Source organism: Mauremys mutica, chromosome 3 (genome assembly GCF_020497125.1).
Source record: "Mauremys mutica isolate MM-2020 ecotype Southern chromosome 3, ASM2049712v1, whole genome shotgun sequence".
Taxonomy (NCBI): Eukaryota; Metazoa; Chordata; order Testudines; family Geoemydidae; genus Mauremys; species Mauremys mutica.
In genome coordinates, this window is record NC_059074.1 from 112,693,033 (window position 1) to 112,718,202 (window position 25,170).

General features: G+C 41.9%; 1 protein-coding gene across 4 annotated transcripts in view; it reads left to right on the forward strand.

Annotated features, from left to right (window-relative positions):
• Positions 1 to 25,170, forward strand: part of TAB2 (TGF-beta activated kinase 1 (MAP3K7) binding protein 2) — a 145,487-nt gene that overhangs the window by 12,182 nt on the left and 108,135 nt on the right. For all 4 annotated transcript variants that reach the window (XM_045010436.1, XM_045010433.1, XM_045010434.1 and 1 more), the window contains one exon: positions 577 to 655. The gene's annotated coding sequence lies outside the window, so the exon portion shown is untranslated. The remainder of the gene's footprint in view (positions 1 to 576; positions 656 to 25,170) is intronic.

A 25,170-nucleotide genomic window follows, 5' to 3' on the forward strand; every position in this document is an offset into this window, starting at 1 on the left:
AAATTTAGTAGACACAAAATAATACATTTTAAAATTATTGGAGCTTGGTGCTGAAATGTTGCAATAAAAATACTCTGTATAAATGTGGAGAGTGCATGGTTGTGTGTGGCAGAGAGTTAGGAGAGATGCACAGTCTCCAGTATTTCTATGGCTAGGATGGGAAAATAACTTGCCCTGAGCCTGCTTTTCAGTGTCTTTGGTTGCTTTACTAGCCTCTGACTTGCCTCTGACAAGTTACGGACAAATACTAGATAACTTTTTTGTGTTTGTAAAGTGTCTCTTTTGAACTATTGTAACATTTTCTAAAATGCAGCCAATTATATCTTTAAAAAAATTGGAGGGAAAGGGTGCTCAAACCCTCCATTTTTATTTGTTTTTGTAGCAATTTCTGTTCTCCATCCCTGCCAAATTGAAATTTTGGCATTTATAAGAATTGATGTGTGAAGTATCAGGGATGTGTTCCCCTTCCTCCACAGCAGGATGTGTACATGCACAATTGAATGCAGTTTGTCTTGCTTGGCCCTTTGTTGGAACTCCTTTCAGCTACATTTCTTTTTCCCTTTCTCTTTCCCGTAGTGCAACACATCACCACAAGATGATGCAGTGCCACATCACAACATTACTTTGAGACCTGTCACCAAGACCACCAAAACTGGTGAGCTTCCTTTCCTGCTTTGCTCTGCTTTAACTACTGTTCATAGGAATTCTGGAACATTAGCTAAACTGCCTTCTTGCTTATTCATTCACCTTTGAAAGTGACAGAAATATTGTAAAGGAAAAAAGCAATATTTTTGTCACACATTTGATTAAAATATTGCCAATTTAGGGCCCTCTTGATTTTTTTTTTCAATTTGTTGCTGCTACCTAGGAATCTGTTAACTATTGTTGCAGCAGCTTTTCATGAAGTGATGTTTGAAACAGGTCTGAGATGCAGTCTGTCTTAGAAAAGAAGCATTGGGTCAGCCCCCCCCCCCCCCCCAAAGTTTCATTTATGGACACTGCATAACTTTTTTCAGGAGGTATGGCTTTTTAAGCAGGTTCCTGTAACTCAATGCCCGCTGCAGAGAGATTCAGCAGATTAGTAAATAGATGCTCTTGTCAGGCACATGACTGCATCTGATATATGGCTTGAAAAAATCTCTTCACTTAGGCTGAATAGGAAGCTTTTCCAGTTTTCTGCCATCAACTTCAGCAGAATATAAGATTTCATATAAAATAAAGTTTCTATTTCTTTCTGGTTACAAAGATAACCTACCAAGTGTGAACCAAAGTTATGCCGTCTCCTAAGTTTGCAGAAGTCTAATGTGCCTCTGCTCCAATGTGCTTTGCCAAACTACAACAGTGTAATAACAACAAAATGGATCAGTTTCAAAGCACTAATGGGCAACACTTAAACTGATAACAGTTTTGTGCTGCTGTTGATTTACACAGACTTCTAAACTGTACAATGGGCAGACATGGAAGCTGTTCACTGGGAGAAGAGGCTAGGTGAGGAGACACTCCTCTGGCATCAGCCAGAAAGTTGAAGGAAAGTAAAGTAGTAAAGAATGATACAAACCCCAGTAGCAGCCAGGTCACATTGCAATTAAGGATGGAAATAGGGCACTTTTTAGGGACTGGAGATGGCTGGGATACTTCAAATGTATCACTGTGTGTGTTTCACATATAGGATTCACGGACTGCATCCTGTAGGATCTTAGTGTTCTTCCCTTTCCCAGCAAGAGAGGATGGTTGGCTTTTTGTAAGGCATTATTCCTGAATGTTGGTGCCCCACCTTCCATTTCTGGGTAAAATCCTGGCCCCATTGAAATCAGTGGGGGTTTTGCAATTTGCCTCAGTGGGGCTAGGATTTCACCATGGGTCTCTAGCTTGCTTGGTAGGACATTAGCGAATTCCAGGACATTAGCAAATGAGTAGACTGGAACAAGAGAGAAGGAAAGATTTGTAGGATGAGTTAGAAAATAGAAGTACAGTTTGAAAATAGAAATACCTTTTTTAGGGAAAGGAAAAGACAGTTAAAGCAAGAGGTGTAATAAGTAGGACTACGTGAAAAGTGATTGCAAAGATACTTCAATGTCATTACTATTTAAATGCTTTTTACAGTATTCAACCAGCTCTTCAGATGGTTACATAATATTTGAGTTAATTACAAGATACTGATGAAATTCAATGAATAAAAAAAGTGCTATTCGATCACCTATATTGAGTTTAACTTTGAAAAAATATGAAGTAGATAGTTGATTAACATGTTAAAACTAAATATAGAATACAAAGTGTACAACTAGTGTGTCCTTTATATCGCTGGATAGGGATTGTCTTTGTGCACTGCCTTAGGATCGTGGCAGCACAGGTATCCATACTGGCTAGTAGGTTTAGACTTTAGGTTAGCAGGTATTAAGTGGATTTTTGTCAGACACATAGCTAATGCAGGTGTCTAAATATGTATAAATACCTTTTAGAACTGCACACTCTGTCACATGGATATGTTTAAGGTTAATCAAGCTTTATCTGGATTCTAAAATTTGACTTCAGCTGTTTCCTGGCAGAGTAATTGGCTGTATTACAATTGCAACAAGATCATACTTAAATTTTTACTTTGACTTTTAATTTCAAGGAAATTCCCTATAACCTGCAGTATCTTGAAGTCAAATTAACATCTAATGGTACTAGCAGAGTTGATGAGGGCTGCAAGCTTCCTTCCTGTTGAAATTGGCCAGCAGACCAATACAAACTAGCTTGTGTTTTCTTCAATGCAGATCCAATGGCAACTCTGTGGAATGTGTTTTCTACTCACCAGCAATGAGCAGAAAGTGCTTGCCAACACAAATGATATCCTGAAATCTGCAACATTTCTTCACAGAATATAGTTCTCACACTGAAACAGTTATTTAGCCAGAAAAGTAGACAGAAGGAGTATGCTAGCATGAATTACTTAAAACTAGTTTTCTGGTTTGAAGTCTTTTGGGAATCCCAAAGAAATGGCAAAACAATATTTCAGTTTTCTGTCTTGGGGTCCCCAGTGATGCTCCCTGTTTGTGATAGAGGCAAGATATTGCTTTAGGTTGTCATGCTAATGAGTGTGGTAAAATGCTCTTTTAAATCAGCAGTGTTAACAATATGATATGTAAACTTCTATAATTTTATGTTTTCCAACACGCTAATCTTTCTGCATTTTTTCTATCATTTCTGACTAGTGCACTTTTTTTTTAGTTTGGTAGAAGTATAGCATTGCTGCTTTAATTGTGCCTTTTGAACTTAAGGATTGTATGCTTGCTTACACTGAGGATTTTATCATAAATAGGGCTTTATACTTGATCCCCTTATCTCTACCTAATTTATCAAAAAGCTTTGTATTATTAAAAGGAATGATAAATTTTTTCCTTTTATCATTTGTTCCAGAAAAGAGAAGAAAATCTTCTCTTATCATGAAATTATAACATAAGCACAAAGTTCTATTCATACCTTTGTTCTTGCCAGTTTCTGTGGAAAAAGTCCACATCTGCATTTTTAAATGAGCCCTGCCCATAACCCACATTTTAGTATTTTTGCAGGGAAAGCATTAAAAAATTGGAATGGGTGAAAATTTGAATCCTTCTCAAATACGAGGTTAAGTATAATACTGTACCACTTTATCTGCATAAAATTGGTCCTCTGCTCTTCTAAAAGTTGGACAGATTCTATTAACTTAGGATCTTTTGGCTTTGTTACATGGTAGTATCCTGTATCTGTGTTTTCAGTTGAAAAGAAAATATCTAGGCCCCCAACTTTACTTGTCTCATGAAATTGTTGAGAACTGCCCCATATTTTATCATAAAAATGAAGTTTTTAGCTTTGTATTTCCTAGAAACATCTGGTGCCTTGCCATAGCTATGACTAGAAGAAAAAAACAAACTTTTTTGTATAAACTAGAGAGAGTAACAAATAGCTAGACTTTCACAGTTGTGAATTGTACTTTGATGAAAATCATTGGAAACTTCAAATTATTTTACAAATGTTAATCACCATGTCTATTTTGAGGTATTTATCAGATGCCTATTACCTTGGATGATGATACCTATTATGCATCAAACTTAATTATTTAGAAAACACAAATTCCAGAATGTGTAGTGGGGTTTTTGGGGGTGAGGGGAAGAGGCGGTTTAACCATCTCATTATTCTGAATTGTGTGTGTTGAGGTTTTTCCCCCTCCTTTTTTGGTAAGAAGTTATTACTTGAGAGAGGTTTTGTTGAAAAGGTCAGATGCATAGGGCCACATGTATTCCATGATTACATGACTGTAGAATCCACCCCTTACCACAGAATTGTGCTCTAGAATCAAAAGTTATATTTGAAATTGTTTTTAACCCATGTTGCAAAGATAACCTTCCAAATGGGAGGAGTATAAATTGAAGCATAATTGTCTTCCTGGGCTTGTAAACAGCATGGAACAGTAGCTTCAAGAGACATGTGAACTGCTCACATTCATCACAATAGGGTATTAACGCTCTAGAATGTAGTTATGACAATTCAAATTTTGACATGGTTAGTTATTAGGGCTGTTGATTAATCGCAGTTAACTCACGTGATTACCTAAAAAAAAGAAAAAGGCGATTAATCGCAGTTTTAATTGCATTGTTAAACAATAGAATACCAGTTGAAATTTATTAAATATTTTTGGGTGTTTTTCCACATTTTCAAATATGATTTCAGTTACAACACAGAATATAAAGTGAGCACTGTACACTTTGTATTACTTTTGATTACAAATATTTGCACTGTAAAAATGACAACAGTGTTTTTCAGTTCATCTCATACAAGTATTGTAGTGCAATCTCTTTATCGTGGAAGTGCAGCTTACAAATGTAGATTTTTTTTTTGTTACATAACTGCACTCCATAACAAAACAATGTAAAACTTTAGCACCTACAAGTCCACTCAGTCCTACTTCTTGTTCAGCCAATTGCTAAGAGAAACAAGTTTGTTTACATTTGCAGGAGATAATGCTGCCCGCTTCTTATTTACTTGCCTTATATTTTCTGGATTGAAGTAGCATACTTGCTTGTAAATGGTATCTTCTGAAATACCACTTTCTGGTCCTTTTTAACAGAAGAATATGTTCTCATGTGGAAGGTATGGAGAGGAGAAAAGACGAGTGCCTTCCATGAAATCCTAGATAGCTCAATTTTGAACCCAAGTATTTATAACAAAATTTGATTGATTGGGGCTGAATGGTTCAATTGAACTTCTTGCCTTATGGGTCAAATTCTGTCTTAAGTCACTGGCAAAAATGAGAGTAGTCTTATCCTAATTCTGGTTTAAGGTTTTCTTTTCAGTTTTTTGGGGGATGGGAGTTGGCACTCTCTTCACCTTCAGTATTTTTAAAAGAGGGCAGGAGATTCTAAAGCTTCTTGAGGGAAACATTCAAGGTTTTCCCTTTTTTTGGCTATTTGTTTTAGTACTTCCAGTGTAACTAGACTAGCTGTAGTCCCCACATCCACATATGGTGTTACGTAAACACCTGAGAACTGATAGTATTTTTGAAGCGATTTACCCCTCACTGGAGCTAATTTTTGTCTTAAAGACAATCCCATTTGTGAGTTGGGAAAATACCTGTGTGTGTATTTCTGTATATAAAGACATAGGGCTACACTCAGGATTCATGTGATACAGAAACAAGGCTCTTTGCATCTCTGTTCCCAGTGGTGGCACACTATATCCTCTCCTGTGCTCTTGCTTATAATCTTTCTTGCCCTGAGGCCTACCTTTTTCTCTCTGGGGTTGTCCATATGGAGACTGGGGTCTGGTCAACACTGAAAACTTAAATTGATATAGTTATAGTGCTCATGGGTGTTTTTAAAAAATAAAAATCCATACCCCTGAGTGCAGCTGTTATGCTGACCTAATCTTTGCTGTAGGTGCAGCCATGTCAATGGAAGAATGTGTTTGTCAGTCTAACTACTGTTTCTCAGGGAGGAGGAGTTTCTTTAGCAATGGGATCTAATCTACACTTCAGGGATAGACGTGGTCTGAGTGTGTACGAAGCCAGAGTGTAAATCTATAGCATGGTAGTCTGCTCTACATTAAGTCACTGTGAGTACGACTACTCTGCAATAAAAGATCAGCAGCACGGCCCTGGCTGGCCCATGTCACCTGACACAGGCTTGGGTTGCAAGGCTAAAAATTGTAGAGTAGACTCTTGGGCTGGAGCCTGGGCTCTGAAACCCTGCAAGATGTGGGGGTCTCAAAGCCCTGGTTCCAATCTGAGCCAGAATGTCTGCACTGTAATTTTTAACCCTGTAGCCCAAACTCTGGAAGCCTGAATCAGTTGACCCTGGCTCTGAGGCTCAGTGCCTCAAGTTTTTTTTTTTTTTTTTTTTTTTTTTTTTATTGCAGTGTAGACATATCCCGTATGTGTCTCTGGCTCCTCTGGGATTTTCTATTAACTTTATTTAGTTCTGTTTTCTTTGTTTTGTCTTTTTTTCTCTCTCCCACATACTCTTTTGTGTTTTCACACTAGATCATTCTCCCATAACTAGTCCCATGTGTAGGTGTACATATGCTTAGACAGACTAGTCTGCCATGGTAACTCTTTGATTGGTTATTGGGGCAACTATCCTTACCCAACTGCCACCTCTTTGTTGGACTAAGAAGAAAACTTAAGGAACTGCTGGGGTTGAGGAAGGAGTGGGAGGCCCAGAGCCTAGGAAGGAACTATCTTGTGCATGAGGAGAGGGCTTTGAACCTCAAGAAGAGCTGCTCCCTTGCAATGGTGTCCGTTTAAAAGGGGCTAAGGTGTCCAGAGCAGAGAAGGAGCTGTAGCTGTGGCTACCGAAGGCAGAGATGGTCCCCAAGGAAGAACTAGAGCAGCAGGCACATTAGGCTTTCTACACTAGAGAATTTGGACCAAGAAGCAGATCCTGACTGAGAGGTTTCTGCTTTAGAGTAACCCAATACAGAGTGCTAGAGAAGTTGATAGGCTGGCAAGGTATAGCAGCATTGGACAGATTTGCTGCCCATGCAGTGTGCTGCTGGTCTTGGCTGTAGCTTTCTTTTGGTCATCCTGGTCAGAAGTTCAGACCCTTCATACATTCTCAGCAGAGTGAGAGAACACAGGATCACGCTTAGCTTTTTGATGTTTTTGTCTACTTTTGGTCTATTTTTTTCTCTGTTTTTTTTATATTGGTTTTGCTTCCCTTGTGTTAACTTTTAATCCTTTTTAACTGTTTAACTGCCTCTTCTCTCTGTCTCACCGCCATGTGATGAGGCATCTTTGTTTTCTTTAGACCTCCTGTTCCCTAAATCAAATACTGATTTTGCAATAACACCTCGAGGTCCCAGTGTGCTAGGCATTATAAACGATATATAAGAAAACATTGCTGCCCCAAACAGTTTCCATTCTAAGTCAGTGATGTCTACCTGTTTCATCCTGAAGGCGGAACATATTTCAAAAGACAAAGGGCCAGAATTTTACCCTTTCTTAGCTTGCTCAGTGAGCCAAAATTCAGTGTCTTGTTTCCTGCAGGGGGGGAAACTGATGAGTCAGGTAGCTGTTTGCAATCCTGTATTTACAAAAAGTGTACATATAGTCTGTGTTTCCTACTATGTTCAGGAAAAAAGAGGTGGCAATTTCTTTGCTCATAATTCCAAGCCTTTTTCCAAAAAGTTCTATTGGCTTTCTCTCAAGACCATGTTACTAGTGTTTTTTCTGGCTGTCTTTTGGTTTTCCTGCTGTCTTCTCTCTTCTTCTGAGTTCTGACTCTCTCTCTCACCTCCACTCAATAATTCCCACCCCCTTTGTGTTTGCATTTAGACCCCAGAGGAGACCCCTCAGACTGCATGGTTCAACTCCTACTCCTGTCTGGCTGTGCTGATCTGTTGGGGCAGTAGCTTCCATTGTTTCAGCTGTTGATAAACAAAGAGGCATTTAGCCTGAATGGAAGGTGGTTATGTTTGTGACATGGAAAACCAACTAACCATAACTTAATAAGCGGCATTGCAATTGTAATCAGGATAATTCACTTGTGTGCATATTAAAGAAAATTAATTAGCCTAGCAATCTCAAACCCATTCACTTTGTATCGATAAGAATAATTACGAAGTGTATTTGTCTTTTTATTTATATCCTGTTAGAAGTTTACCAGTGTAATCAAACTAGATTGTAGATATTAAGTCCCATTTATGTCTTAATTGCCTTTACATTATGTATGCTACTGTATAAAGTTAACCTTAAGATCAAAGATATGAGATATTGCAGGAAACTAATAATATCTATGTTGTCTTCATTTTCTCTATCCCTGTTATAATGAATGACCGGCAGTGGCCTTATGTAAATCAATGTAACTAGATTACCAGTCTATGCACAGAAAATAGAATTTTAACTTCAAAGGATGGGTCAGTGTGTGCTCAAGAAAGATCTGCAGTCGAATGCTGTGTTCAAAACACTTGACCGCTTGTTTCAGCTATAAAAGAGAGATCTCAGGCCTGATGCTGCCATCTCTAGTTTGTTGAACTTTAAACAGGGAAAGTTTAAGCTATGGAGCTGAGATCTTCCAATTAGTTACTTGAAATACCCTGGAAAATGCATAGAAAGACTCTAACGTACTCTACATCTAAGCTATCATTTGAAGTCTACTCTTTGGAATGCTTCCAGAGAGACTTTTGTGCAAACCAGCACACTCACCATCAATGCTACAATTCTCATCTAAGGACTTGGCAATCCTTTGTAATGTATGTGATTCTTTTAACCATTTAATAACTCTTCTTTTTCTTAATAATAAAATCTTTAGTTAATTAAGTGTTGGCTGACAGCCTGATATTGTCCTGGGGGTGAGTGTCTGAACCTTAGGGATTGATAGAACCTCATGTACGGTGAACTGGGTTTTCAGTAACCTCTCACCATATAAGATCAGTTTGTCTGGATGGGAACCAGGGGCTGGAATGCCTAAAGGAGACTGTATTTTAGCTTCTTGTTAACCAGTGTGGTGCTACAGAAGCTCCTTTGTTACTGGTTTGGTGAATCTAATTATAGAATAAACCACCAGGTTTTGGGTTGTGTTAACCCTTTTTCTTGCAGTCTGCCCTGAATGTGGCCTTGTCAGTGGTCCATTCTAAGCACTGGTCACAATGTTGACTAGCTTTGGCGAGCTTTTTGACTGCCCATAGGTCGGATAGCTTGCTGGGAATAATCTAGCCTGTAGCATAATTAAATATTTTGGGGCAAATTCTCTTTCCTGAAACTACCCATAAGTCTTCTGTTGATGATTCCCCTGGCATGGCGAGTCCCCAGTAGGTGTTGAGCCAGCGTAGTTGGCTTCTACACTTCCCTTTCCACAGCCTCTGGTGCAGAGGGTACGTTAGGGAGGAAGTAGAGCGAGCTTGCTGTGCTCCTGCTATCTCTGCTAGGAGCACTGTACTAGTGTAGGCAAAGCCCTCCTGGGATGGATACAGCTATACCAGCAAAGCTACACTTTGTATTAGTGTAGTAAAACCAGTCCTGGAAGTGAAACCAGCTACATTAGGCGCTTTTGTTGGCACACTATCACAGGGATCACACCTCTCCATACCCTTGACTGACTCTTATGCTGACTGGCTTTTACCTGGTGTGTGGTCTCTTGGGGACAAGTGACCTAATGCAAGTTAGAGCGCCCCCAAGCTGTTTTAACCTGTGGTCGGCCTGGGGCAGAGAATGAGGCAGCTGTAGTTTAGTGGTTGGTTCTCCACTTATCTTCTACACCTCTTCTCCCCCAGCTCGGGCAGCCCTGGGTAGTTGAATTGAGGAGGGGAGCCATTCTTTGCTATATCTCCCACAGGTTGGCAGGAAAGTAGACAATGGAGCAGTCCTGCTTTCTTCTCCCTTACTTGAAATGCAGCAAGTAGCCTGCAATGGCAGCTCTTGAGCAGCTGCAGCAGGGAAGGGACTGCCTCTGCTCAGAGCACTTCTTATTCACTTTGGGTGAATGGGGACTATAAGGGCAGCAGTGGGGGAAGTGCCCCACCCCTAGCCTGTAGTCACAGGGCTGATTCAAACAACTCAGCTTAAAAATTGTAGGACATGGTTCAGGGAACACATTTTCAATTCATAATAGAATTGAAATTTTTTGCTCAATACAGTTGCCTTTTAGGGACACATGTTAAACACCACTGTTTTAAACAAATGATCATGGGAGAAGGTGATGCCAGGTAAAAGCAGAGTAATGGCGGGTAATCTTGTTAGTTCCATGACTCTTGCATATGTCTTTTTGTTTTCACATGTACTTCAGAAGAAGTCATGGGATAAGAAGGAAAGGTGGCAAGGGAAAGACATAAAAATAGACTGGAGGGGACCTTCATAGGTCATATATCCCAGTCATCTGCACTGAGGTGGGACTTAGTAGTATCTAGACCATCCCTAACCTGTTCTTAATAACGTCCAATGACTGAGATTCCATGGTCTCCCTAGATAACTTGTTCCAGTGCTTAACTACCCTTATAGTTAGGAAGTTTTTCCTAATGTCTAATGGTAACCTAAATCTCCATTGCTGCAGTTTAAGCCCATTACTTCTTGTCCTGTCCTCAGTGGATAAGGAGAACAAGTTTTCACCCTCCTCTTTGTAACAAACTTTTATGTACCTGAAGACTTTTATCATGTCCCCCATCAGTCTTCACTTCTTCAGACTAAAGAAACCCACTTTTTCAATCTTTCCTTTTAGGTCATGTTTTCTATACCTTTAATTTTTGTTGCTGTCCTCTGAATTTTCTCCCCAATTTGTCCACATCTTTCCCAAAGTGTGGTGCCCAGAACTGTACATGCTACTGGAGTTGAGACCTTATCAGTGCTGAGTAGAGTGGAAGAATTAATTCTTGCTTACAGCACTCCTACTAATACATCCCAGAATGTTTTCTCTTTTTATTTTTATTTGGGGGGGAGGGGACGCGGCAACAGTATTACATTAACTTGTATTTAGTTTGTGATTCACTATAACCACCAGATCTTCTTCTGCAATACGTCTTCCTAGGCGGTCATTTCCCATTTTTCTATTTGTGCAATTGATTATTCCATCGTAAGTGTAGTGCTTTGCATTTGTCCTTATTGAATTTCATCCTACTGTGTTTATTTCAGACCACTTCAATTTGCCAAGCTCGTTTTGAATTCTAATCCTGTCCTCTAAGCACTTGCAGCCCCTCCCAGCTGGGTATTATCTGCAGACTTCATAACTGTACTCTCTATGCCAGTATCCAAATCCCTTATGAAGTTATTAAATAGAACTGGACCCAGGACGGATCTCTGCAGGACCCAACTGGATATGTCCTTCCAGCTTGACTGTGAATCTTTGATAACTACTCTGAGTACAGTTTTCCGACCAGTAGTGTATCCATCTTATAATAGGTTCACCTAGGCTATATTTCCCTTGTTTTTTTTAGTGAGGTCATGTGCGACAGTATCAAAAGCCTTATGAAAGTTGAGACCTATCACAGCTACTTCTTTCTCCCTACCCACAGGGCTTATTACTCTGTCATAGACTTATAGACTTTAAGGTCAGAAGGGACCATTCAGATCATCTAGTCTGACCTCCTGCACAATGCAGGCCACAGAATTTCACCCATCCACTCCTGTAACAAGCCCCTAACCCATGTTTGAGTTATTGAAGTCCTCAAATTGTGATTTGAAGACTTCAAGCTGCAGAGAATCCTCCAGCAAGTGACCCATGCCCCACACTGCAGAGGAAGGCGAAAAACCTCCAGGGCCTCTGCCAATCTGCCCTGGAGGAAAATTCCTTCCCGACCCCAAATATGGCGATCAGTTAAACCCTGAGCATGTGGGCAAGACTCACCAGCCAGCACCCAGGAAAGAATTCTCTGTAGTAACTCAGATCCCACCCCATCTAACATCCCATCACAGACCACTGGGCATACTTACCTGCTGATAATCAAAGATCAATTGCTAAATTAATTGCCAAAATTAGGCTATCCCATCATACCATCCCCTCCATAAACTTATCAAGCTTAGTCTTGAAGCCAGATATGTCTTTTGCCCCCACTACTCCCCTTGGAAGGCTGTTCCAGAACTTCACTCCTCTTATGGTTAGAAATCTTCGTCTAATTTCAAGTCTAAACTTCCTAGTGTCCAGTTTATATCCATTTGTTCTTGTGTCCACATTGGTACTAAGCTTAAATAATTCCGCTCCCTTCCTAATATTAATCCCTCTGATATATGTATAAAGAGCAATCATATTCCCCCCTCAACCTTCTTTTGGTTAGGCCAAACAAGCCAAGCTCTTTGAGTCTTCTTTCATAAGACAGGTTTTCTATTCCTCGGATCATCCTAGTAGCCCATCTCTGAACCTGTTCCAGTTTGAATTCATCCTTCTTAAACATGGGAGACCAGAACTGCACACAGTATTCCAGATGAGGTCTCACCAGTGCCTTGTATAACGGTACTATCACCTCCTTATCTTTGCTAGAAATACCTCGCCTAATGCATCCTAAAACCGTATTAGCTTTTTTAACGGCCATATCACATTGGCGGCTCATAGTCATCCTGTGATCAACCAGTGCTCCGAGGTCCTTCTCCTCCTGTTACTTCCAACTGACGTGTCCCCAATTTATAACTAAAATTCCTGTTGTTAATCCCTAAATGCATGACCTTGCACTTTTCACTATTAAATTTCATCCTATTACTGTTACTCCAGTTTACAAGGTCATCCAGATCTTCCTGTATGATATCCCGGTCCTTCTCTGTGTTAGCAATACCTCCCAGCTTTGTGTCATCCGCAAACTTTATTAGCACATTCCCACTTTTTGTGCCAAGGTCAGTAATAAAAAGCAGAGTTGCCAGCTCTAGTAATTTCATCACAAGACTTGTCATATTTAGTATGACCACAGTTTCTAGATTACTTGAGAATTTCAACTTTCACTTAGTTTCTACCCTTTACAGTTCAAGAGAAGATCTTGAAAACGTGACATCTCAAGGGGTGTGTGTGTGGGGGGGGGGGGGGCGGGAACAGAAGGTAAATAGACTCCTATTTATTTCTCTAATCATAATTGTTGAGGTTCTATGATTTTAAAAGAGTTGGCTTGACAATAGTGAGAAGGGACTTGGGGATGCTATGGGGAAAATAGAAAGGAGATGGTAAAAAGGGAAAAGGAAGGGGAAAATGGAGATGAGCAGAAAGTGAGGTGAGCTTTGAAGGGGTTGTGAGGGGCAGTGTGGGAGAGAGGGTGAAGCAAAATGCTAATCAGAAGTGAGGAAAGAATGTAAAAAACTTTCCGAAGTTGGAATCTGACATTGCCAGAGGCTAGGAAGGTGTGAGGGTGTGCTGCAACCTCCACTATCATCTGCTTCTGGGGACAAGTCTTTGGCGTCTATGCTGGCTTTGCCCTTTGAGTTGCTCTTCTGAACCCAACTTGCAGGAGGGATGGGGGAGGGGATTACATGGGGCCTAGTGCTCATTTTCTACAGAACTTTCAAGAACTTTGACTCCATCATTCATTTCATTCTGTTAGAGGGAAGTAGTTGACAGTGTTTTAGGTAGCTTGAATAACACTAGAGGAAAAGAATCACTGCTAGTGTCAGTTTCTTTTCTCTCTGCCTCCTTTTTGCTTGTTCTCCTTTTCTGATACCCTTAACAGAAGAAGAAGAAAATGATCCCTTTACATTGTCATGGCCATGTCTCTTACACAGCAGCTCTTTTTTTATTTATGCTTTGAAACTGAATCAGAATTTATTATTATAATCAACTTCAAATTGCTGCAGATTTTGGGCAAGTATAATTGTGCAAAGTGCATTTGTAAATTGTGATTGAAAAGGAAATTCTGCATAGCTGAGTAAATAACAAAATGTGGACCTGAGTAAATGTGCCGTTACTGCAATTCTGTGCCAAATTTAAGGCTCTGCAATTTGTATACATTACTAAATGACCTCACAGTCCAGTTTATTTGGCATACTCAGTTCAAGGGAGTACCAGAATTGGAATTGCGAGGTTGTTTCAGGTCAGGATTGAGGTGCATTGGCAGAACTGTTGGAGAATATGTTCACAGTGCCTTCCTGCAGTATACCTGGACTAAATTAATGTTAATATGAGCCTTATTTTTATTCAAAACTTGAAGTACTTCATGTTCTCAACTCTTTTTAAGATTAATGTAGGTTAGTGGAAGAATATGAATGTTCAGAATCTGTCTTCTGTTCTCTTTAGCAGATTGATATATGATAGCAAACTAATTGAGTTTCCCAATGGACAGTCTAGGTTTTAAAGTCTCGGAAGCCACTGAAGATTTCAGCTGTTGAACTTAATGTCTCTTTTGGCTTCTCATAAATTAAATATTTTAGGCCCATGTCAAGTTTTACCCAAACGATGTAAGAAGAGTGAGAATTGTTAAAAGGTACTTGAAATATCTACTAAACCTGTGCACTGGTAAGGGCCTGGGAGAGTGTTTACATTTATTATGAAGTGTGAAACTCAAGCTCTACCTGGGAAAAAGTGTTGGTTAAAATGTTTGTGGTGGTTTTAAGAAACCAAACCTTGATGTGCTTAGGCCGAGTGATGATTTTCTCCCCTTCTGCTTTTGGAAGCAGCATAAACGTGATTGCTTAAATACTTGCTCAGAATAGAATTAAGCAGTGGCAATTTGGCAGTTTTATTTGTAGTTAGCAAAATGCTGTTTACTCTGTAGCTGTCTTTATTAAAAAAAAAAAAAGCGAGAGAGATCTGCATCCATATGGCTTGTTGGTGCAGTCTAGAGTTCACATAACAGTTTATCACCACGTGAGATACTGAAAATATTTTTATAAAATAATGTTTGGCCTTTCTGAGCCAAATTCTTGTGGCTGCCATCATGCTGAAAATGCAGTGTAGTTGTAGCCATGTCAGTCCCAGGATATTAGAGACACAGGGTGGGCGAGTAATATCTTTTATTGGACCAACTTCTGTTGGTGAGAGAGACACTATATCTGACTTGTCAGCCCTCATTGTCAAAGGAAACTTGCACAGCACTTTCAGAAGACTAGTATTACTCTGCTAGACACCAAAAATCATGGTGTGAACAGACGCACTGGATTTGTGGTTTATTACAACAATCTGTAACCCACTAACTTCCTCTTTTGTCCTATGACTGCAGAGTTGTTAATGGACCACTCTACTATGAATGGTCAAGTACTCCTTCTTTTAACAGGGCTACTACTCTGAAACCTTTTCCTCTACTATCAGAGGGGTAGCCGTGTTAGTCTGGATCTGTAAAAGCAGCAAAGAATCCTGTGGCACCTTATAGACTAACAGACGTTTTGGAGCATGAGCTTTCGTGGGTGAATACCCACTTCGTCGGATGTATTCACCCACGAAAGCTCATGCTCCAAAACGTCTGTTGGTCTATAAGGTGCCGCAGGATTCTTTGCTGCTTTTCCTCTACTGTTATTCATACCTTCTTGTCAACTGTTTGAAATGGGCCATCCTGATTATCACTGCAAAAGTTTTTTTTCTCCTGCTGATAATAGCCTACCTTAATTGATTAGTCTCATTAGAGTTGGTATGGCAATACCCATTTTTTCATGTTCTGTGAGTGTGTGTGTGTGTATATATATATATACCTATCTTCCTACTGTATTTTCCACTGTATGCATCCGATGAAGTGGGTTTTAGCCCTCGAAAGCTTATGCCCAAACAAATTTTAGTCTCCAAGGTGCCACAAGTACTCCTCGTTCTTTTTGCTGATACAGATTAACATGACTACCACTCTGAAACCTATGCTAAACAATGTTACTCCTTGCATTTTGCTATGATGGTGGGAGTTTCTTTCCAAGATCTGAAGGAAAACTCTGTGTGTCTTGAATTCTTGTCTCTCTCTAATGGAAGCTGGTCCAGTAAAAGATATTTCCTCACCCACCTTGCCTCTCTAATATCCTGCTGAAAAGGCATAATTTGTGAAACTAGTTGTACAGAATCTCCATGTTAGTATCAGAGAATATCAGGGTTGGAAGGGACCTCAAGAGGTCATCTAGTCCAACCCCCTGCTCAAAGCAGGACCAATCCCCAGACAGATTTTTGCCCCAGATCCCTAAATGGCCCCCTCAAGGATCGAACTTACAACCCTGGGTTTAGCAGGCCAATGCTCAAGCCACTGAGCTATATGCTAGAATATTTTCTGTCTTTTGAAGGACTAAAACTATTGTGTTTGGTGAAAACACTGGAAGCTATTAGTGCTCCCATTTCACCTGAACTGGTTGGAATTTTTTGTAATATTCCATAATGTAAAAAAGACCTTAACATAGTAAGATTGAGGCTCTATTTGATCTCTCAGGCCCCATATCATAAGGATGGTCATACTGGGTCAGACCAAAGGTCTATCTAGCTCAGTATCCTGTCTTCCAGCAGTGGCTAATATCATGTGCCCCTGAGGGACTGAATAGAACAGGTAATCATTGAGCGGATTCCCTATTGCTCAGTCCCAGCTTCTGGCAAACAGAGGCTAGGGACACCATCCCTCCCTATCCTGGCTAATTGCCATTGATGGACCTATCCTCCATGAATGTATCTAGTTCTTTTTTGAACCCTGTTATAGTCTTGGCTTTCACAACAACCTCTGGCAAAGAGTTCCACAGGTTGACTGTGCGTTGTGTGAAGAAATACTTCCTTTTGTTTGTTTGAAACCTGCTGCCTATTAATTTAATTTGGTGACCTAGTTCTTGTGTTATCAGGAGTAAATAGCAATTCCTTATTTACTTTCTCCACCCTAGTCATGATTTTATAGACCTCTATCATATCCCCTTGAGTCATCTCTTTTTCCAAGCTGAAAAGTCCAAGTCTTATTAATCTCTCCTCATACGGAAGCTGTTCCATACCCCAAATCAAAAAATCTCAAAAAAGATGTATTAGACTTGGAAAAGGTACAGAAAAGGGCAACAAAAATGATTAGGGGTTCACAAAATGAAATTAATAGGCAGGAGGTTTAAAACAAACCATTTTGAAGCACTTGGAGGAGAGGAAGGTGATCCAGGAATAGTCAACATGGATTCACCAAGAGAAAGTCATGCCTGACCAACTTGATTGCCTTCTGTGATGAGATAACTGGCTCTGTGGATTTGGGGAAAGCAGTGGACGTGATATATCTTGACTCTAGCAAATCTTTTGATACAGTCTCCCACAGTATTCTTGCCAGCAAGTAAAAAAATTATGGATTGGATGAATGGACTAGAAAGTGGATAGAAAGCTGGGTAGATTGTCTGGCTCAACAGGTGGTGATCAACGGCTCGATGTCTCGTTGGCAGCTGGTATCAAGCGGAGTGCCCCAGGGGTCGGTCCTGGGACACTCAACATCTTCATTAATGATCTGGATAATGGGATAGATTGCACCCTCAGCAAGTTCGCGGATGACCCTAAGCTAGGGGGAGAGGTAAATATGCTTAAGGGTAGGGATAGGGTCCAGAGTGACCTAGACAGGTTGGAGGATTGGTCCAAAAGAAATCTGAGGTTCAACAAGGACAAGTGCAGAGTCCTGCACTTAGGACGGAAGAATCCCATGCACCGCTACAGACTGGAGACCAACTGGCTAAGCAGCAGTTCTGCAGAAAAGGACCTGGGGATTACAGTGGATGAGAAGCTGCATATGAATAGCAGTGTTCCCTTTTTGCCAAGAAGGCTTATGACGTATTGGGCTGCATTAGTAGGAGCATTGCCAGCAGATTGAGGGAAGTGATTATTCCTCTCTTTAGCACTGGTGAGGCCACATCTGGAGTATTGTGTCCAGTTCCGCCCTCCCCCTCGCCAGCCCCCCCAAAAGGATGTGGACAAATTGGAGAGAGTCCAGCGGAGGGCAATGAAAATGATCAGGGGGCTGGGGCAAATGACTTACGAGGAGAGGCTGAGGGAACTGGGCTTGTTTAATCTGCAGAAGAGCAGAGTGGGGGGGGGGGGGTTTGATAGTAGCCTTCAACTACCTGAAGGGCGGTTCCAAAGAGAATGCAGCTTGGCTGTTTTCAGTGTTGGTAGATGACAGAACAAGGAGCAATCATCTCAATTTGCAGTGAGGGAGGTCTAAGTTGGATATTAGGAAACACTATTTCACTAGGAGGGTGGTGAAGCACTGGAATGGGTTACCTACGGAGGTGGTGGAATCTCCTTTCTTAGAGATTTTTAAGGCCCGGCTTGACACAACCTGCCTGGGTGATTTAGTTGGTATTGGTCCTGCTTTGAGCAGACAGTTGGACAAGATGACCTCCTGAGGTCTCTTCCAACCCTAATCTTCTATGATTCTTTTAAGTATTTCTTTACACAATGCACAGTCAACCCGTGGAATTCTTTGCCAGAGATGTTGTGAAGGTCAAGACTACAACAGGGTTAAAAAAACTAGATAAGTTTATGGAGGATAGGTACATAAATGGCTATAAGCCAGGATGGACAGGGAAGCAAAATCATGCTCTCAAGTGTCCCGATCCTCTGTTCGCCAGAAGCTGGGAAAGGGTGACGGGATGGATCACTTGATTTAATTACCTGTTCTGTTCATTCTCTCTGAAGCACCCGGCATTGGCCACTGTCGGAAGACAGGATACTGGGCTAGATGGACTATTCGCCTGACCCAGTGTGGCCGTTCTTATGTTCTTGTTGTTGAGTTCCGCAGCCAAAAGCCCTGCACTGAGTGTCATGATTTCAGTCAGAAGTCGCTACTTGGGCTCCATTAACTAAAGTCCTTCATTGAACGAAGCTAACATACTTGGATACAGGAAGAGAGCCGCAGTATTTGAAATATTTTGTCCTTAGCCTGTTTAAGGCTTTAAAGCTGAGGACTATGAATTGAACTGAGAAATGTATTGGGAGCCAGTTTAGAGGGCAGTGTGTGATAGATTTGGAGCTGCTTTGTAATGATTTATGAATACTACATGTTGGCCTAGTTGAGATATTTACTGTGTGTGTGTGTATGTATAGGGAGGGAGGGGGGAGGTGTGTTTAATAGGGGCTGTCAGGAAAAACAAGCAGGGAGAGAAAGAATGGCTCAAGATAAGCCATCTTTTGGTAAACACTTAAAGGATTGTTAAAGGACAATGACTAATAATGGGAGTTTGTGTGTGAAGTGCGTAATAGGATTTCTGATTCAAATAGAGATGGTTGAGATGGCCTCAAACATGAGTTATTAGACCAGACAAACTAAAAAGTCTAGGGAATGGGGGCTCTGAAACTGAACTGCTCTATTGGTTGCAAATGGAGACAATGACTGGGGCAAGAGCATTTGTAAATGTGAGTTTGCAAATTGGACTTCTGGAATTTTGAGCAAGAAGTCCGGGTTGCTGAAATAGTGGATGAGCTGTTAATTGGTTTGGATTTCATTTTCGCTAATACCTTGTTAATCAATACCAGGAAAGGTGTCTTACAAACTCAGTCAGTGGAAATTCCTTTAAGGAGATAGTTCAGGTAAGACACATAGTTTTGTAGGCAATTGATTTGCAGTGAATAAATTGTCCCGCCCCTTCTTCTCTCACCCTCCCCTCTCCCGCAGAAACCATTATAACACCTACATGCTGTGGTAGCTTTCCAGCAAGGGAAAGATGGGGAGTGGTTGAAACCTGTTTTGAGACCCACTGTCAGGAGTGGGGTGGGTGGGCACGGGTGTGGAATCTTAGCTCTTAAAGCTTTTGTGGATCTGAAACAAGGACTGGTCCCTATTCATTTGCTGAATGTAGCAGCAAATAGTAAAAAAGAGAAACTGTTTCAGTGGTCAGCAGGGTGTAATTTAGCACTTTCCGAGTTTAAAAAAAAAAAGGCTCTTATGACTGCTCCTGTCTTGGCCTATCCATGTTTCAAAACCCCTCACATATTTCACACAGATGCTAATGCTTACAGTTTGGGGAACAGAATTTCACCTTGGCTCTCTTCCCGAATCTGAGAATGTAGCTGTGGAAGTTGGGGCTGGAAAAATTGTTACAGAGGTGAATTCCCGCATTTGAACAGCATGGCAGGGGCTGCCTCAGCTGGCAAATTCCACAAAAACAGTAGGCATTCTTCAGGGACTGATTGAAAGAGGCCTCTCACTGGTGGTTGAAAGAAAGTCCATCAGGGAGTGAAAAATTACACAGGGGTTTGGATGGGAATAAAAATCAATTTTGGTTGGTGATGTGGAAACATCTTGACAGAAGGACACTGTACATATGTAGATAGTTAACCTTGTATCATTTGTAACTTGTTAAAATTTATTTTCTGTGAGTGTCACCAGATGCATCAGTATGATCAGTGAAGCTGAAGTGGGAGTATTGTCATGAGCTGGGTGAAACCTTGTTAAGGGTGGAATTAAAAATCATTTTCAAACTAATGCGTGACTACATCCTTCGCTTAAGCTAGTTGTAAGAAACATTTAAGGGGCCACATCGAAAACAAGGCCTGAAATATCTTCCTGGAAACCAGCACAGTGTAGACAGGAGTTCCACTGGGTAGAGTGACCGGAGCGGGTGTGTGGGTGCTTGTGTGAGAGAGAGAACACGAACAGGAACACACAGATACTGAGAATAGACACCAGCAACAGAGAGGCATAGGCAAGAAAGGCAAGCAGTAGCCTGTGAGCACAGAGTGTGACTGTGTCAAAAACTGGAAGGCTTTTTGGGTTCATTGGTTCAAGAGGCTTGCGGCTGTAAGTTGAGAAACGGATTCTTTTTGTTCTTGGTTCCTCCTGTGTTCAGAGAAGCAGAATTTTTAATTTTCCTTGTAAATGAACACCTCCCCATGGCACTGAAATTTGACTAGCCACAGCTTGAAACAGGGTAACAGTATCACAGGATATTGTAGCCCAGTGCTTTTATTTATTTATTTATAAATTGGAGATATACCTATCTCCCAGAACTGGAAGGGACCTCGAAAGATCGAGTCCAGCCCCCTGCCTTCACTAGCAGGACCAAGTACTGATTTTTTGCCCCAGATCCCTAAGTGGCCCCCTCAAGGATTGAACTCACAACCCTGGGTTTAGCAGTCCAGTGCTCAAACCACTGAGCCATCCCTCCCCTCTAAGTGTAGACATAGCCTTGGTCTAAGGCTATGTCTACATTTGCACTGCTACAGCGAGAGGCTGGAAGAATTCTTCTATCAACCTAGCACTGTCTACGCTGGGGGTTACGTCAGCTTAATTGTATTGCTCAAAGTGTAGATTTCCCCCCCACCCCACCCCGAGCAACATAGCTGTAGCAAACTAACTTTTTAGAGGAGACCTGGCCTACAGCTTAGATCAACCTAGCTACATCAATCGGGGCTCTGAGAAACTTCATGCCGGGTGTGACATTAGGTCAACCTAACCTCAGCTGTAGACACGGCTCTTGAAGTGGATTTGCTACAGTGACAGAAAAAAAACAGCTGTCGCTGTAGTAAGTGCCGTTGCAACTGTGCTGGTAGTGTTACTCCTGAGGGAATTCTGCACCAAAAATGTAAAAATTCTGAGCACAATATTTTGAAATTCTGCATATTTTGTTTGTCAAATAAATGTGGAGGCTCAAGCATGGCAGTGGGGAGCACAGGCTACTGGTTGCACAGAGGTGGGAGATCACCCTACAGCCCTCTACTCCTCCCCTCCACAGGAGACAGACTTGGTGGTGAGATTGCACCTGACCATGACACAACAAAGGGCTGGGCCCTGCCCCAGAAACATCCCGGGGCCCCGCCCCTTGGAGCCAGGTGCACCAAATGTGGGCCGGCAGGCTCATCCTGGCAGGATAAAAGTGTGGGATGATCCAGGTGTGGGGTGAGAGGGTTCTGTGTGGGGTAGTCTGGGTGCAGACAGCTCAGTGGGGACTCCAGGGAGGAATCTGGCTCCACAGGGGCACGATGCGGGGTTCCAGGTGCAGGGGGAATGGGACTCTGCATGGGAGTCCATGTGAAGGTGATTGGGGCTCAGTGGGGGGGTGGTCTGGGTGTGGGGGGAGAGGCTCAGTGGTGGTCCAGGTGCAAGGGGAGGGCTCAGCAGGGGAGGAGTCTGGGTGCAGTGGGAGCCAGGGCGGGGTGGGCATTTGGGTGCAGGGGGCTTAGCTGGTGGATCTGGGTATGGGGGGGGGGGAAATCTGGAGGCATGGGGGTAGGGCAGACAGAGCAGCACCAGCTCCCTGTATAGTGACCCCTCCTCCCGTGGCTGAGGAACCAGGGGTGGGGTGTGGAATGTGGAGCTTCCTGCACCCTGGGGAGGTTTCTGGGGGCAGGTCTGACCCTACCCCAGCCCCTTCCCCAGCTGCTCCTTGCAGGGGAAGAGGAAGTCCCATTCTCCCTAGCTGGGCTGGGATTAGCATCTGAGCCCAGCACACAATAGGAGCCACCATCCTCCCCCTTCCTCCCCATGATTTACCTCTCTGCTGGCTGCTTTGGGTGCCTGAAACAACCTGCCTGCATGGCTGGGGAGGGGCATGTGACTGCACTTGCAGCTTCCCTTTGCTTCCCTGTTAGAAGTTACTTTTCTGCAGGGAAGCAAAGAAATCAGCGGGGGATATGAATTCTGTGCACACGCAGTAGGTGCAAAATTCCCCCAGGAGAAACTTAGGGCACGTCTTCATTGGCAACATTAAAACACTGCTGCGGCACTGTTTTAATGTGGCTTGTGTAGTCGCGGAAAACACCTCCACAAGGGAATAGTTATCAGCGCTGGGAGCACAGTGCTAGTGTAGACAAGCCCTTAGTGTAGATAGTACCTTAAGAATAGGAGAATTGCAGAATTCACTCCAGGATGGGAAAATGCATGAGACTGGACACCTGAGGGCATACACTCAGAGACCAGAAAGGGAACAGAGGTGCAGCTACCCCTGTGACCATAACACAGAGGATTGGAGTGATGTTCTTACTGGTCCACTTGCAAGGTCACCTGCCGCATGTTACATGCGTTACAGCCAGAGTTAGCCCTAAGGTGAAATGTTGCTGTAGTTTATCCTGGATCTGACAAATGAGGCAGGAATAGCTGCAGGAATCTATTTAACATGCTAAATTGTAGTTGCCTGGCTAACCAAGAAAACAGCATTTCTAGCCTACTACCTGTATCTGGATGTCAGGAACAGTGATGAGTAACTTGGAGACTGCACACCCTTTACTGCTGGAGGGTAAACATGGGAAGATGGCATAAGTTTTGCTAATTTTCCAAAGTGAACACTTCTCTCTTACCTGGGTTAAGCTTGAAGCAGCTACTTTCCTACTATGTTCCATCCTCACTTAATTTAGTACAAAAACTTGTTTGTCGACAAAGACACACAGTTCTGTGTCATCCACGTACTGATGTCCTAAAATCAGTAGTCTTGTAATGTCTTCCCGTGAACTCAAATGTTGAATAATAGGTGACAGAGTAAAGCCCTGATGGTGAGACACAGGAGCAGGTGCTCGCCGCAACTCTCTGCACTCTTTCCGAAAGACCTCATGAAAATAGCAGAAAACAGCATGCTGCCATGCTTAACAATAATGTTGTTTCTAAAATAGGAATATGTGCTTAAAAAAACTTAGGTACCATATTCCTGTCATGTTTGAAAGTCTAAAAGAGAGTAAGTAGCTTGAGTTAGCTAATAAAATATCAGAATTTAACTGGTGAAAATGCTTTTGTTCTCCATGTGCACTGAAATCATGTTTCCAAGTGGATAGCTATCAAACTTCTAAAGATAAGAAGGATGTGAATGTCACGCTAAAACAGAACTTCAAGGAAGTTATGAAAGTGTAACCTCTCTAACCATGGTGTAATGCTGAAATGTTTGATAACCATTTTTTGCTGCATATTCAGGGCAAAGGTCTTATTTTATTAAGGTACTTTAGGAATTCCACAGGCCACTGCTTCTGGACATAGGAAGTTTGCACCAGCCAGCTAAACATGAATAGCTGCTGTTGTGAGATCAAATATTTTATGCAACACTTTTATAGAACTCTTATGTATAAGCATCTCTAAGTGCTGTACAAATACTGCCTTTTGTTTCCTGCCTTGCACTCCCCAAGATAGGGAAGTATAATCATTTACAATTGAGAAAATAAATGCAGTAGAACCTCACTAATTTGCATGAATGTCTTGAAGAATAGTCCAAATTACTGCAGTTTATGAATTAATGTGTAATTAGACCAAGGATAATGCATGATAGAATATACTTTGTTCATTTATATGACAACTTCAATTTTGTGAGATTTCTCAATGTTCAGATGCATATTTTGTAAAAAAATAAAGGATACTTAAATGAGAATCCTCTACCATCTAGGCTATTAAATCTTTCCTTAAAGATGGTTAGAGACCACTGGTTATTTTATGTGTATTAGTGAGGTTTTATTGCACTCAGCACTTGGCTGATGTATTCATTCAGTCAGAGAATGTCAAACTACCTTCTGAGGCTCAGAAGTTGTCAGTTATAGATTCATAGACTCTAGGACTGGAAGGGACCTCGAGAGGTCATCGAGTCCAGTCCCCTGCCCTCACGGCAGGACCAAATACTGTCTAGACCAGTGGTCCCCAACTTTTTTGTCTGGCGGGCGCCAGCCGAAGGACCATGGCGGCGGTCGAGCATCCACCGAAATGCTGCCGAAATTCGGCGGCATTTCAGCGGTGACACCTCTCAATGACGTTGCTTGTCGGTGGCAAGTGGCGTCATTGAGCGGTGTCGCCACCGAAATGCTGCTGAATTTCGGCGGCATTTGGGTTGATGCTTGACTGCCGGCCAGGATGCAGGCGCATTTAGATGCCCCCGCGGGAACCACATTGGGGACCTCTGGTCTAGACCATCCCTGATAGCCATTTATCTAACCTACTCTAAAATATCTCCAGAGATGGAGATTCCACAACCTCCCTAGACAGTTTATTCCAATGTTTAACCACCCTGACAGTTAAGAACTTTTTCCTAATGTCCAACCTAAACCTCCCTTGCTGCAGTTTAAGCCCATTGCTTCTTGCTCTATCCTTAGAGGCTAAGATGAACAAGTTTTCTCCCACCTCCTTATGACACCCTTTTAGATACCTGAAAACTGCTATCATGTCCCCTCTCAGTCTTCTCTCTTCCAAACTAAACAAACCCAGTTCTTTCAGCCTTCCTTCATAGGTCATGTTCTCAAGACCTTTAATCATTCTTGTTGCTCTTCTCTGGACCCTCTCCAATTTCTCCACATCTTTCTTGAAATGCAGTGCCCAGATCTGGACACAATACTCCAGCTGAGGCCTGACCAGCTCAGAGTAAAGCGGAAGATTGACTTCTCGTGTCTTGCTCGCAACACATCTGTTAATGCATCCCAGAATCACGTTTGCTTTTTTTGCAAC